Below are 10571 nucleotides of genomic sequence, written 5' to 3' on the forward strand. Positions count from 1 at the left end.
TCTATTCCGGGTACAAAGTGAATGATTCAGAAAGTCAGAGCACTTGACAGCATACATTCACTTTATTCACATTGGTGTTAAGGAGCTCAAGAGAAGCAATTTAGACTAAGTCTCTGAAGTGTTACACAACAGAAACTGACACACGGGTTTGGGCAGGTGATTTAGGAGACCAGTTCAGAGGCGTGAGCACATGTGGGACAGCCCTGTGAGATATTGTTAGCACCAGCCTACAGTAAGACCCGACCTGGGGTTTAATACTCAGCAGACCCTGTAAAGCTCACTGTACCATAGTAGCATGTGGAGTGTATAGAGTATATAATTGGAAAAAGCTGAACTAGCAGCTCAGGCTAGAGTGGTCAGACTGGAAATTAAGAACTTGCGCAGTGGAAATTGGCTGCTGTAGATTTATGTTCACATCCTTTACCAGGTTATTCAATAAAGAAGAATTAGTCCTGTAGGAGGTATAAGGATATTAAAAAAATGTTGAAAATTAATAACAGCATTTTCAGATCATTCTGACAAGCACTTCTCATTTTCCTTGAAGCTGAGTCATCAGTTTTCCACATGATACACACTCAGTTAAGTAGAAAACAGATATGTGCAGGAAAAAAAGTAAAGATGAAATAAACAGGAGCGGTAATATCTAATACACAGGGGCTGATCAAAATGTGTTCCTGAGAGTCTTCAGCTCAGTCTCATATTTTCACTTTACTTTAATCATGTTTTATGGAGCTCTTGATGTAGTGAAGCATAAAGAAAGGGTTTTAGTTGCCTAACCTTAACCATACCTTTATAGTATTTTATTTGCCATAACTACAATCTTTACCCACATTAAGCATACTATTATGCATGTGCAGATAGTGTGGAAATAAATCATTTTAATGGGGTACTCCAGTAATTTAGTAGTGCTCTTTCCTTTAGGGACTGAACAGAGACGCATTGAATGTTCAAAATCGAAGCAGCAGAGTCCAAGAGGTCCTGACTTTTAGTCCTCCGTATAGGTCAACATTCCTCATGATGTGGGCGGGGGACATGCAGCAAAAGACCTCCAGCCGGGATAAGGAACAGGTTCGGCTACGTATGTGGCATGCGCTCTAACCACTCGACCACCTGAGGCTCACACTGAACTAACCCTGATAGCGTCCTCTGGGTTTGAAAAGCTTTCTTTTTTGAGCCGCAGTGGATATTCAACAATTGTGTCCACAGAGGCTGAGTAATCCTCCTCATGTCAATTAAACTGGGCTTTGTGTGCAAAGTTGTTGAAGTAGCCCTTAAAAAATGTTGGCATTGAATATTTAAAAAAAGGATATCAACATTACGTATGGCAAAAAAGGTTGAGAGACTAACATTTGCATTTTCAGTGAAATGAATAATTGTAGCTATTACCTTACTGACAAATGTAATACCTTCACCATCTCCTCCCATGCATTTCAGAGGAAATAATGTCTTATTGTATTATTAACCACACTCACCAACCTGTACTGCATTGTTTCAATACATGCATTCAAATTATTTATATCACAAATCTACAATAATATCACACTTAACAGCCTTAGACTTAAGAAACTGACAATAAATAGAGGAAATGAATAGAAGTGTAGTGTTTTTTCTTGGATATGTGACAATGACACCAAGATGGTAACAAGAGAACCAGGTCCTTCACTCTGCTTTGAAATCATTATTCATAGTGGCTGAAAAACACAGTTCATTTTCTTCCATATTTACACTGAGATGAAACACTCGCATCAAAAAATGATAAAGGGGCTCAGTCCTCCAATGACGTGTTTACTGTGTGTGTGACAATAAATAAGTACAGAGGATTGCATGAAATCAATCAAAACAAAGCATTTTAAGCCTCATCGAGCATTTGATATTTGATTAAACGATAGCATGTCAAGTTTTAATCTGTAAACGCTCTAATTACGTGACCACAACTACTGTACACTATTGTTTTATAAGTGTGTCTATCCGTGCCAATTGAGTCCAATGTGTTGATACAGCCTCACAGATCAAGAGACTGTTTCTATTATATCAGCAGCGGACTGACATTTGAATGTGCTCTCATTCAATTTTTTGTTGAAGAGCACAATCGAGGTGGGGAACAAAATCAAAGAGTTGGGGTTTGGCACTGTCGGGGGCAATAATGTTGATGTCACTGTTGTAGTGCTGAAGGGAATCTTGGGGGGGGGGGTTTGGCACCCTGGTGTTCATCGAAACATGGGGGTTTCAGGGAGATTGGAAACATCAATCTAGCAGACAGAAAGTGTTTTTTGACTGCTCACTGTTGGTGTTTCACTTATTCCCAGAATACAAAGGCAACCTGTGCCCCCTGGAAGGCAGTACTCAGTTAAAGAATGAAGTGTCTTATAATAAATTAATTTGTGCAAGTCAGTGTCTATTTTATCCTGACATTATTTCAAATGATAGTTTGAAGCTCTTAAGAACATATTTAGGTGGTTATCATTTCTTTTATTTACTTTTCAGTAGTGTATCACATTGTTGGTGAGGTATTATGGACTCACTGCAGCTACTGAATAGATTTATATACTCATACTAGATGTTGTACCATTACTAATTTTGTTATACAGCAATTTGGCAACTTTTCCACCAGATGTGAGCTGCTTGCACATTATCATTATTATCATTAAGGCTCTTGTGGTGCAATCATCAAATCCATTCTGCCAACACCGAAGAAAAAATAAATAAAAAAGTGTCAAACAACACAGCTCTCGACGTGCACAGATCAATTTATCTCCTATATTTGCCAGATGAGAACAATGCTGGGGGGGTAGAAAGAGACCGAGACCAAAATTATGTGTGATGTTTCAGCCCCACAGGGAACCTGGACATGAGATGGTTCAGGCGCTCCTCTTTTTTTCTGCTCCCAAGGATAACAAGCTTAAATCAAAGTTCGAGCTCAAAGAAGCAGTTTTTATTTTTCAACTCAGAATTTAGCTTCAGGGTGAGATATGTCAAAAAGCAGAAAATCTAAACAAAAATGGCTTCTCACCCTTTATAAAGTTGCTACTATATAAAAAATATACAGAGAAAAATTACAAGCATCCTGGTGGCCTCTGGGTTTTTGGCAATTACCTGATAATTAACAGCAAATTGCTGATTAAGCCTTTCACTGCCAGATTAATCTCTCTGTAAGAGTACTGATTTTTAATCTGATGTCGGGTTTGGCTTCCCCGTGCTGGCCAGATGAATGCAGACAGTGCATGTATCTATGAGCAGAGTCAAACTAGGGGAAACACTGTTTTTTATTTATGTTTCCATGCATGTTAAACATAAATATTACCATTTAATGCACTGTACCAGAGTTAGATTACAGCTATTTTTCACCTGCAATTTCTTCAATAGGTTCAATGTTAACACTTATATACTGTTCATCTTCTGACTCATAATTAGTCTCTATACTCATTCACACTCATAAACTCCCCATCAGTCATTAATATATGTTTGATTCATCTAATGTAAGAAAAGAGAACAAAGGGAAAAAAAGACATTCACAATCACTGTGTTATGATCCAGGAAAACATTTTATAGAAGGAAGGAAGGAAGGAAAGTAGGAAGGAAAGGAGGAAGAATGAAGGAAAGAAGGAAGAATGCAGGAAAGGAGGGAGGAAGGAAATGTGTCTGTGTATACTGTGTTTCATATTTGGAAAAGTTTGGAAGGAAGGAAGGAAGGAAGGAAGGAAGGAAGGAAGGAAGGAAGGAAGGAAGGAAGGAAGGGAAGCAGGAAGGAAAGGAGGAAGAAGGAAGGAAGGAAGGAAGGGAAGAAGAAAGAAGGAAGGAAAGGAGGAGAGAAGGAAGTGTGTCTGTGTATACTGTATGTCATATTTGGAAAGGTTTGGCTAAAAGAAATGTGTATATGGTGTTTTTAAAGCTCTCAAATGTAAAATTGTGACAAATTTGACCCTGAACAGGGTGTAAGGGTTAAAACATAACAGCACAATAGCAAGCCATACAAAGCAAAACACATACAGGACACAAAATACAAAACTACACACAATACCCTTCACATACTGTACAGTGCAGAGTCTCTCCTGCCATCAGGTAAGGTTTTCCACTGAGTTGTGGCTTTCACAGAGGAAGCTGACAGCCCAAATGTAGTGCAACAAATCGGTATGGTGCAATCTGTTATAGAGGATATTCTGGAGAGTCTGATAGAACCTACTGAGCAATTATGCACAAAGTCACATAGTTTTATTGAATCTGTGTGCATAAATCATGGGTAGTGGACTTACTGCAGTGCACTGTATTTATTGTCTGTTATTTTGTGAGTGTTTGCATGATTAGTGTGAAATATGTTCTCTATATTGCCACAAAAACACCAGCGTCCATGTTATGACTGAGGCAGCCAAGGGAGTCATTTCTGTCATAGTCTAAAAGTCATCTGATCCAGAAATTCATGCTGCATTTAGTCGCAGGTAGAAAACTCTTAACATTTGGCTTTTGAGGGCATTCATGTGGATCGAATCTGATGTTTCACTCTTGACCTTAAAAACAGCAGCTCAACCATAAACAATTTGTGTGTTCCTGAAACTTTCAACCATGTCTGGACCTTTTTCAGCTGGTGGAGTCACTCTGACCTCTCTTTATTGACAAGATGTTCTGCTCTTCAATAGAGAAAATGACAAATCACACTGACATCACACTACAGCTGAAACACAAAGTTAGTGGGAGTTTGTCATTATTGCTTTGGTAACCACTGCCTGGATGGAGACTAGCTTTGTCCAAATAATAGCTCAATATAAAGCAGTAAGATTGTTTTTTTTAGCATTGTAATAGCTATGTGGATTTTCATATTTGGTTGAATGTATGCCTGGTTTAATGTGCCGACCCCTACAGGTGTTTGCCAGTGTGGTCTTGAGTGGATTGCTGGTTGGCAGTGGGTTGGGCCAGCCAGGTAATCTGGTAACTGGAAGCACCTGGGCCAGTGATCTGGTTTACTAAGCGACTTCTCATTCATTGTCTTTCTCTCTCTTCTCTTGCAGACAGCAGATGCCTGCCTTCCTGGGTGATGCAGCAGTTTTAGTTTTCCAATCTTATGGTTTTCTTTTATGCATCATACAACATCCACAGACACCATACTTACCATGCATGCACGTCCTACACCACTGATCTTACTGACTTCCACACCTCATGTTGTTGTATTTCCTAAGTTATCCTTACGATTGTGTTAAATAAATATATCTTGTTAGTCCTTTCAAATGGTGCATCTCTATTGTTTGTCATGGCCCTGAGCCAGCTGTGACATTTAATATAACTAATATAACCTACTAATGTAATTATAACTAACATTAGTTAGCTAGAGTCACTAGCTTTATTGCACATTTGCAGCTGTGCACATGTAACTAATGGCATTAACAGCTGATAATGCATTGGTATTGTTTGTATTTTCAGTTTGCAACAAAACAAACAACAAAAAAACATTGAGGTTTAACCACACACACTGGCTGACAAACTAACAAACCACACACTGGCTCTGAAAAGGGGCTTTTGTGCGTTTCATGGCCACCACAGGTTCTCCTACACACCTGGAAGGGGAGGGGGAGGGAAGAGGGGTATTCAGTTTGTAGCAATCCACAACCACAGATGCCACTAAATCCTACCCACTGCACCTTTAACTGGCACTCTTTTATGTACATTATCTTGTTGCTCCCCTCTGCTTCTGTAAATTATTTGCTAGTCCCTGACTGTTAAATTAGTACCACCCCCCCCAACTCCAAATATTTGTATAACTGCAGTGGATGGAAGCTCAGATGAATTCAAAATGTTCTTTTTGCAGTTTTTTTTGGAAAAATCAATCAACCTTTGATCCACATGTGGTCACAAAGCTAATGTCTCCGTTTCATTTAGGTGCTGAATCCATATCAGTGAGCCAGCACAACAGGGCCCTGTTAATAAAGCACACATGGTATTAACGTTATTAGTTACGCCTGCGTTTCAGTCAAATGAATTCAAAACATTCACAAATATACACGTTTCAAAACTACAGGATTAAGCTCCCTAATTCCGATCCACAAAATGCTATTTTTACAGGTGTGGCTTCAAGCTGTCAGGCATCTACACACTTGTGAAAGACTTGCTGTCAGACTGGATCATACTGAATATGACGAGCTGCAGGTATGTTCCCTGATAAATGGAATTAGAAAGCAAAGCTGAGGTTACCTGTGGTAAGAGTTGCCAATCGAAACACCTCTTCAAGCACTCGAGACAGTCAATCACACAGCACTGCCTGTAAATCATCAGCTACATACATTGAGAGTGAGATGGGAACAAAGCACTAGCATCAATGCCATAAACTGCCAAATGAGCAAACGTATAACCTATAGTTGTAACAATTGTAACATCGGCAAAAAATATTGTTTCATTTTTACAGAACTATTTCAAATACACAAAACAACTACAACTTTATGTATGTATATTGCCATAAAAAAAGGGTGTTGACTGCACATTGTCCCAAGTGGAGTCATACATATGGAACAGTATTTCCATGCATACAGATGGTGTTCAGCACTCCAGGGACCGAATGAGTTCAGGGTGGTGTTGTTGATATAGGAAATCGATACAAGTAAGACGTTGTGTCATGCTGATGCGTTTAAATGGTTTATTTTTCCATACTGTACCAAAATGCACAGTTCTCAATAAGCACCTTTCACCCTGTTGATTGTTCATTATATTTTTTAGTAACATATAGAACATAAAAATAACCAATAAATACTAGCTATCTGATCTGTTAAATGTACAGTACACTATCCATCAGATTGACCACTTTTCATTCTTTCTATTCTTTCTATTCCTTACCAAGATGTCTTGTGATTCATTTCAGCAACAAATCTTTTCCTCACATATGATTGAACAAACTTCTGATGTGAGTCCAGCTCAGGCTCTGTTTGAAAGACCAGTGCAAATATGCTGTGACCCAGGAGATTTACATAATGATGAGAAAAGTCCTTTAAACCACTGCCATCAACAATCACACTGTATGTATGACAGGATGCGAGCATGTTCGTGTTATTCAAAGGCAGTACTCTATTGGATACAGATGTGAAACAGTGCAGCATCTGCCGGCCAAATCCAACACTCCGCATGACACTAAAAGCAACAAAGGGCTTTTATTTTATTTACAAAGTGCCATATGGTGTTTCAGCATGCATTGTGATGTAAAGAGGGACATGACTGGACTTTCTCATGATAGTAATTCAAAGCTAATATAATAGTCATGAGGAACCTGTTGTTGATTAAAGAATTACAATAAGATCTTTTTTTATTAGAAAGAAGAAATTCCTCATTAGTAATTCAAAGATAACAAAAACAATAACAATAGAGAGACAGAGGGAGCACATGGATAAATGCGCGCATATGAATTTCAAGTTTTGTGTGACTTCAATAAATGTGTTTCTTCAAAGTATTTTGTGCTTGTTTGAACTAGAATGTTAAATCTGGATTCAGCTTGAGATCATTAATACTGTTTTATGTCTGAGAGACTGTTTCAAACTTCATCTACAAGCTGGGCAAGTACGGACTGTTTGTGTTACCAAAGGCTGAAGCTGTGAAAGATGGTGTGTACTTTAGCATACTGCTTTCAGTCAAATAGCTCCATGCTGGAACCATGCAGCAATATTTATTGAGACAGCAAAAGAGAACTATTTTAATTATTTGACTATTAACCTTCCTGTCATCCTCCCGGGTCAAATTGAACCCATCTGTTTTGACTGTTTCTTCTTTCCTCCCTTCCTTCCTTCTGTCCTTCCCTCCTTCCTTCTTTCCTTCCTTCCTTCCTCCTTTCCTCCCTTCCGTCCTTCCATCTGTCCTTCCTCCCTCCCTTCCTTCATTCATTCTTCCTCCCTTCCTCCTTTCCTTTCTTCTTCATCCCTTCAGTCTGTCTTTCCTCCCTCCCTCCTTCTCTCTTTCTTTCTTTCCTTCCTCTTTCCTTTCTTCCTTCCTCCCTTCTGTCCTTCCCTCCTTCCTTCTTTCCCCCCTCCCTCCCTTATATCCTTCCTTCCCTTCATTCTTTATTCCTCCCTTGACTCAAGGACAACAGGAGGGTTAATTGTGCAACATCTTCATTAAACATATTGACATGAAAAAGTGGACCCAAGTAGTGGTGGACAAAAGCCAGTATGTGGAAGATTTAACTTTTAGGTGGTCTTGGTGGTGGTAATGGCAGATGTGGTGCCTTGGTCTTCAAAATGACAAGATCAGAATAAAAATTCAACAGCTGAATGGCACGTTGAATGTAGGCAGAATTATAAATGAGGATCTCAGCTCAGGAAAAGAAAAGTGAATCAATCCAGAAATCTAAGTAGGAGCAGGCCACATTCAAGTTTGTTGGGATTGTATGCAGGCTGTAAGTAGTACCTGTGGACACTATAACTAGGACTGAGTAAAGATACTGCCAACTGTGTTTTTCCAGGTAATAAAATCTGATATCTGATATATTTATCCAAAGTCATTGCTGTCAGAACGGTTAGATATGAATTCATGTGGGGGGATTTGTTAACGTCTCACTTCTCTGCACATGAGCATATTGCCTATCATTGTCATTCAGTGTTGGCACCTCAAAGCCCAGGAAAGTCAAACATGGAGGAGACAAACACCAATCTCAGGGATCAATGGAGAGATGTAGAAGTTTCAAATTTGTTGGAGATTTATGGAAAAGCTTCAAGCCAAACTGGAAGAAATGAATCAGTATCTATGTTTATGATTTGAATGTCACTCAAATACATCAACCAATGACGTTTTTAACAGAATAAATGTATTCTGGTTCCTTTCAACAGGTGTTTTGACACTTTTATCTGACTGTACTGTGGGGAAAGTGATGGGTACATTTTGTAATTCCATCCAGAGGAAGTGTTTGGCCCCCAGATCACATGTTAGAAGATATAAAAAAGCTAAGTATAGAAATTGATGAATCCATATGTCCAAGCTGTGACATATGGACACCTTGGCTGAAATATTTAACATTCAATATTCCTATTTACAAATTATTCTAAACTGTTAAATCTTTCATCAGGCTTTCAAGGGAGCTTCTGTCCCTTTCAGAGGAACCGAGCTCTCCTTAGCTCCCCTGTAATTCGAACCATGGTTGTACTCACCTCTTTCTTTGGTTGTCTCTTCAACAGGCAAAAGGGTGAACTGGTCCAAGAAGGCTCCTTAAAAGCTCTAGGAGCAAACCATTGCTCCTAGAAAGGGGGGGAGTACAGACAGTGGCAATGTTCATGTAGATGGTTATGCATGTGGATGTGATTGAGTCAGGATAGGAGTTTGTATGTATATAAATATTTATTCTATTATGCTATTGAGGATGGTGTTGGTTTTATGTAAATATTTATTAGATAATATGATTGTGGTCTCACCTACACTCGGTCGGCTGGTCTGGCTAATTTCCTGCAGTGGGAGGGTATATAAGGCAGCCAGGGGGTGGGTTTAATGTAAGTTCAGTTCAGTGTTGGTGTCATGCAGCATGTTGGGAGAACAATAAATACCACCTTAAAATCACCACCGGTCAACCTTACAGGAGCATTAAGGTCTGTAATGTCTTTTAAGTCATTTAGCATTGTCTACTGCATAAAATGGATGGGAATTTGACTTTTACCAGAGCCCTGGATTCCCAAAACTCCTTCTCCAATTATGTTTCATCTCAAGAATATTATTAAAATGTTTTAAGAAGAAAGGATATTATTGCAGATCGGCCCTGAAAATAAATAAGCAGAATACTTAAATCAATTATTCTGTAAACTTTCTAGGCAGCACAGATGTTCAGATGAATTTATATTTCTGTATGTTTTGCAGACGACTTTGTTCTGTTTCAGTTTTGATGTCATTTAATGTGTCTAAAGTGTGTAATGTTGGATATTTACTGCACAGTGTAAACAGTTGGTGATTACCCTAGATCAGGATATTAACAATGAATCTTTTCAAGATAGCTTCTAATAAAAAGTAGTAAAAAGTAAGTTTTAATACATGAGACAATGATTCTCTGACTGGAGCTTTTGGCCCATAATCTCTTCAGTTATTTTCAAATGATCAAATCAGGGATAAGGATATAGATCAGGTCTTTCTACTCCTGTGTTAATCACGTGCATTATTTCAGACATTGCTGAGCAGACTGATGAAACCCATTACACATGGTAGAGGTGCAGCTTTAATCTTTAGTTTCGTCATGTATCATCTGCATTTAGTCCAACAACCCTGATTGAATTTCAAATCTGAACAATCTGATGTCATCATGAGGAAGAAGTAGAGGTAACTTTGCAACAGACTGATACACTGGCTTTTGACTTGAATTTTATAGACAATCACCTCAAGTTTTGGAGCTTTGGCCATGTTTAACATACCGATCCGACATAACAGTATAAAAATGACAGAAAATCACGATGCATGATGAATGGTACCCAATGGTGCCTGTTGTAAACATCTATGCAGTCTGTGCACAAACTTCCTGGATCAGCTTTAACCTACTTATTTTCAACAAGCAAACTTGAAAAAGAAAAAAAAAAGGTATGAATAATCTGGGTATATTGTTCAGAATTTGTCTGATCACTCATGTTTCTTACCCT

Source organism: Scomber japonicus, chromosome 11 (genome assembly GCF_027409825.1).
Source record: "Scomber japonicus isolate fScoJap1 chromosome 11, fScoJap1.pri, whole genome shotgun sequence".
NCBI lineage: Eukaryota > Metazoa > Chordata > Actinopteri > Scombriformes > Scombridae > Scomber > Scomber japonicus.